General features: G+C 31.1%; 1 pseudogene; it reads right to left on the bottom strand.

The window, feature by feature from the left end:
* Positions 1-3,581: 3,581 nt before the first annotated feature.
* On the bottom strand, positions 3,582-5,010 carry LOC143621870 (epi-neemfruitin B 7-O-acetyltransferse L7AT pseudogene; annotated as a pseudogene).
* Positions 5,011-6,210: the final 1,200 nt, after the last annotated feature.

Raw genomic sequence — 6,210 nt, 5'->3', positions numbered from 1 at the left:
ATACACAAGTGTAATACAACGGTTTCGCACAGTAATATGTATGCGCATTACAGCGGGTTTTTTTTTTTGAGTGAAGGGTAAGAAAATATAAGAATAATGGCAAAAACAGAATTTTGAAAATATTTTTTTATTTTTAATTAAAAATAATTACTTAGGAGTTTTTAAGTTTTCTCTCTAAAGATGGGTTTTCTCTTGATCCTCTCCCTATATATCTATTATTATAATAAACAAAAACCATTGTTGTGCCACATGGCACCTAATTGTCTCATTTTTTTGCCAAGTGGCATCATTATGTTTAATTTTGAAAAGTCATAACTATCTAATTAAAACTACTAATAAATATTTTTAACATTCCATATTAATGATATATCTATAATTTTTTAAGTAGTGAATAAAGTAAAAATAATTAGAATTAAAAGAACGCATGTAGAACTTTTGAAACTCATTTTAGTGTGTGTAAATTTGTGTTGTATATTTTTAGGTTATTAGTTACCGGTTCAGAAGGTGTCACGATTCGTCTTTACTCTGAGCAATACGAAAATGATCATCTCATTTGATTATTTTTTTACTATTAATTCTATATAATAAATTTTTTTAAATGTACTGATAACTTTTGCTAAAGTGACTAATTTAGCACTCACGGAGAATAGTAGATTGATGATGGTGCATATCAGTACTCTTTCTTTCAGATCTAATAATTATGTGCATTTTTTTTGTCACATGTTAACTGATAGTGAAATTCATTGTGCTTATTCGTTGTCACAAACTTGCATCAACTAGAGTTTCAGGGCCAAGCTGATATAGAAAATGAGTTACTTTGATCCCTAAAATAGAGTGGTGTCATGGTGATTTTTTGTTTCCTTGATTATATGTTTATTTCCATTTGTTTTCATAAAGCAAGATATTGTGTTGTCAATTATAGGCACAACACTTAATTTTGTTTTATTTCATATCTTGCAAGTTAAGGTCATAACGTATACTTGAATATTATAAATGATAGAAAAATGGTTGTAATTATAGGTGTTTCAAACTGATTTTATACAAAATCATTGTAAGAAGTAAGATCATGAGCAGGGTGTTCAAAATATTATTTTGTTTCTTTTAACTTGGTTGTTTATTATTATGATTTGTTTGTGTTGTATTTTTTATAGAAGAAGCTTAAAATTGTTTGATATATGGGATGAATGATGGTTTGGTTTTCAGTCAGATACTTATTTGTTGTAAATAAAATATTTCCAACAATTTTTTTACTTTGATTTACGTAATGGGTCACAGTAAGTTCAAGTTGAAACAGCTCACTTTTAGTATGACTTGGAATATTTCGGGCAAGTTCAACTTGTATTCAACCCTTTAAGTAAATGGGTCAAATTTGCTACTTGTGTTCTCTTATAACTAGCAAAACGGACGGGTCGTGTCAATCAGCGCTACGAATAAGAACCGGTTTGGTCGGTACAAGTTAAGGCCAAAACTGGCTATTTTAGGAAACATATAACTTTTGGTTCGAAACATGTTTTCTTTACACTTTTTTGTTTTACTTTTACACACAAATATAAAACTCACTATAACTGTTTAGTTCCTTGTATGCCGGAGTTGAGTTAAATGTGTCAATATCGTCTAAAATTAAAAGTTTAGTAAGATAGACAGTTTGAAACAAAAAAAAACTATGATAAATACCTATAACTTTATTAGTATTACACTTTATTTGCTAATATTACTAAATATGCAGTTGCCCTTGCTTCTAATTTTATAACCTAAGGCATGAGTTAGAAAAAAAAAGGACCTGAAGTAAGGCACACAAGTTTATTTTTTTATTGGTTATGGATGGCTAATAATTTAATATCATTAAACCCTCAATTTAAATCATTTGATAAAAAATTTTTTACCGATAGAAACTCTTGCAATTGTTAGTTCAATAGCAAGATATGTTGAAACTAACACAACAATATACTTAAAAGACATTTGTTTACATATTTCAGCTCTTGTGATTTTTCAAGAGTTTTGATGTGTGTTTTGTATATGATTATTGCAACTTGAAGAACCAAATCATATAATAATAAGATAATGAATGGGATTTAATTTTTCAAACCCGTGTAATACACGGGTTTATAACCTAGTATGATATATATATATATATATATATATATATAGGGTTACGTTAGAATAAAAACCCACTTTAGTTGTGAAAACTCTAGAAACTCATTCTCAACCACATGTTTTTAATTAAAGATTAAATCTTGTGGTCCACAATTAAAGTTAATAAAAAATGTAAAAGTTTATTTACATTTTCTTTCTCCTGACTACATATATAAAAATTACTAAAAAAATGTAAAAAAATAACAAAACATTTTTTTTATTTTTTCGATATTTTGTATTAAATGTAACAACATATATTACATGTAACAAAAAAAACGATGTTACATAGGGTTTTCACGAGTTTTCTCAACTTAAGAGGGTTTTCAAACTATACTTCTCATATATATATATATATATATATAATATATATATATATATATGGTAAGGATCCTAAGAGAACCATTGGCAAATTGAGAACTTTGAGAACCATTTTGGACCACTAAAAAAATCATTTAAAAAAATATTAAAAAATTATAAAACAAACAAAACCAAAAATTTTAAAAAAGTAAAAAAACTAAAGTTCTTAAATTTCTTTCCGGTTTCATTAAAAAAAAGAAAAAAACCGAAATTTTTTTTTTCTTTTTAATTCGTATTATACCTATACACATATGTATACTTTCATTTAATCTCTAGTTACGTAATATACACATATGTACATTATCATTTACCTTAAATTATACATATTTGTATAGGAAAAAACATGTGTGTACATATTATACATATATGTATAATAAAAAAACCGATTTTTTTTCTTTTTAATTCGTATTATACCTATATACATATGTATACTTTCATTTAATCTCTAGTTATGTAATGTACACATATGTACATTATCATTTACCTTAAATTATACATATGTGTATAGGAAAAAAACATGTGTGTACATATATATACATATATGTACATATTATACATATATGTATATATATAATTTAGCTAAACCGAGAATTTTTTTTTTACGTTTTTTTTTTGGAAACCGGGATGATAAATAAGAACTTTGGTTTTTTTACTTTTTTTATTTTTGTGTTTTTTTTGTTTTATGATTTTTTTTATTTTAAGTTTTTTTTTTGTACAAAATGGTTCTCATAGTTCTCAATTCCCAAAAAGTTCTCACATGATCCAATCCTATATATATATATATATATATATGACCATGTTGTGAGTGTTGGTGTTTTTGGGTTTTGGAGACAAACAAGCAAATTATAGAAAGAGAGTAAGAACGCACTAATTTGATAGAAGAAACAGTAGAGAGTCATATAGGATAACAATACAAAAGAAAACTTAGAGAACATGACAAATGAACCAAATAAAAAATCCGAACTGTAACATTCCTTATAGACCACGAAACACTTATTAACCCACTCAAATTACTTTATTGAACAAATCTGTAACTTTCATTTTAATCGCTTCAATTGATTGAATTATGCCTTGATTTCCAGCCGTCAGATCTACATGGCTTGTGAGTGTTGAACTATATCATCAACATCATCATCATTTGGTAGTATACTTGGGTTGATAGAGGCATATGCTAGTAGCTCCTTGTTGCATTGCATAATCTTCATTTCTTCTTCATTCAAATTCACCCACGCCTCTACTCCTACCAGACATTTTGTATCCACTAGAGTCACAAAATTCATGAACACTGGCGAGCCATCGACTATGATACCAGTCACCCAACTCGGCTTTCCCCAACCAAAATCAATATCATAGAAACCCATGTTACACCAACTTGTAAAAAGATAGTTGTTTATCGTGTCCATTGCTCATTTTCTTGAAGCCACTTCTGCATTGCAATATACCCTTCATCACCTTGCGCTTTGTCCACAAACTCAACGTCGACTTTTGCAAAGCTTTCACGTACCTTTTTCACCGAACCATGCAGCGTGGTCACATTGCTATCTCCACACACTGCGTTTGAGAACCAAACAATGTTACCCAAGAAGTCTTTTGACGTTTTCGTTGCAAGTTTTCTACGAAGATTCACAAGATGGGTTAAGCGAGAAGTGTTCTGAAAACCACATGCTTCTTTAGATGTTGCAAGTGCACACTTCCATATCAAAGCAGACACCACCTCAACTCTTGAGGGTTGTTTAACTCCATTTCTTGTTGCCTCAGCTTTTAGTTCTTCTATGGCTTTCGAACTAAACACAAATCTTTGCGTGCTACACTTTCCATTCTTTATCAAAGTTTCAGCAAAAGCCATTGATGCGTCTCTAAGCCACGAGCTTTTTGCAGGGAAAATTGTTGATGCAGTTAAGTTTGGATAAATAACTTTAGTTTCCCAAGTCATGCCAGCCCATCCTTTTAGAAAAGTGTGGAGTCCAGCCCCATCAAGGATATTGTGTGAGATGCTTAGCCCGATAACGATCCCACCGCATTTGAAAATATTCACTTGAATATTTGTTACCTGGGCACCTCTAGGTCCATTAACAGTAGGAGAGATTGGCAAGAACCTATTTATCAACTGGAGGTCAGGATGGCGTAGAAAGTCGTCACAACGACCATGAACCAAAGCTAAAACATAATTAGCACCAGCATCGTTACAGTCAATCGAAAAAGTATCTTTTGTGGTTCCCGCAAGTGGGTAAAACTGGGCCAAGTTTTACTCAATGCTTTCTTTAGAAGCACTGATCTTTCCAAAGCTTGGAACACATTGTCGCCATTGTGATTAGGGTAGTAAAAGCTAATTGGTATGTAAGGTTGGGTAACAAGTTGGTCTAGGATGCAAAGATTGAATGTTTTCAAGTGAGGTGGTGTTGAGGAAGACGGTTTGATGTTCTCTTTGGAAATGAGTTCAACTTCCATTTCGTAAATGGTTATTGCAGCCATCCAAACTCCCTTTTATAGTTCGGGTATGCGTTGTACATTTGAAATTATTAATCAAGTTGTATATATAAATATTTACCGACTGAATAATATATGGACACATGGTATATCTTTAAATATATATACGATAGATGGCTACAAAATTCAATACTGCATCAGCATTTTGCACCAGAGTAGAGTTTCTAGAAGCCTTTTGGATTTGTTGTAATTTATATTCGGAGTTTTAGATAGTTAACCATAAAAACATACCGCGCTGACGGATGGCCAACCTCACGTCAAACATTCTCTGGCATTATAGGAGGATTGACTTTAAAAATCTTTATGTATGGTATACAAAGAAAGTATATAGACGAAAAAGACTTCCAGCCAATAAGATGCTGGCAGCCGAATTGTCCATAGTACTATATGGTACAAATATCGCTATTAGTCAGCTACTTTATACACCAACTCTCATTGGGCACATGCAAGCCCCCTGATTGGTGGATTCTCTTACATGACCGGTGACCCATACTCTCTCTCCTCTCATCCATCAATAAATACCTCCCTACCTCCAACGGTAAAAGCATCTTGACTTTCACGCGAGAATACTCCCTATTACTTTGCGATAACTTGTGTTTTATTTATATTCAATCTCTTGTATCGATTCTCACACCGGATGGTGGTTACGAGAAGACCCCCCCACCCCACTCACGATGTTCTGTTGTGCAGGTGTTGCTACTCTGATCTGCCGGATTACGTGAAAAAGACTAACCTTAACCTAGGGATTAAGTAATTAGAGCCAAGAGTTAAATTAGTATTTCTTCGTCAATATTCTTTTAGTTCTGAACAAATTAAAAGCTTATCATTTTAAAAGGGGAGCAAGTGGGGAAAATCATCAAGATGAGAATATAAAAGGAAATTATGTTAGAACTCACTTAGTTGTAACAACTGCATCAACTTCAATAATAAATAATTAATAGTTTCTCTTCATATTTAATATAAGCTAATTACATATAAAAAAAGCATGCTTAGATTGACTATTTACATACATGTATAATACTTAATACCCATAACTTATTTGGAATAACATGCTCTGATCCGAACCACCATAATGTTGGGGTTATCATACAAACCTTCGTACTTATCGCTTGCTATTTTTGAGTATATATGATTAATGAAAATATAAACAATTAGTTGATAAGCATTTAAATACTTGCTTTCAGATTGCTTGAATAATCACAAAATCAATATATACCATACGATTTTCTCTCG

Source organism: Bidens hawaiensis, unplaced genomic scaffold, assembly GCF_021521415.1.
Source record: "Bidens hawaiensis isolate Kalapana, Puna unplaced genomic scaffold, B.hawaiensis_p1.1 tig00002977_1, whole genome shotgun sequence".
Classification (NCBI taxonomy): domain Eukaryota; kingdom Viridiplantae; phylum Streptophyta; class Magnoliopsida; order Asterales; family Asteraceae; genus Bidens; species Bidens hawaiensis.
This window is presented reverse-complemented; position numbering and strand designations above follow the sequence as displayed.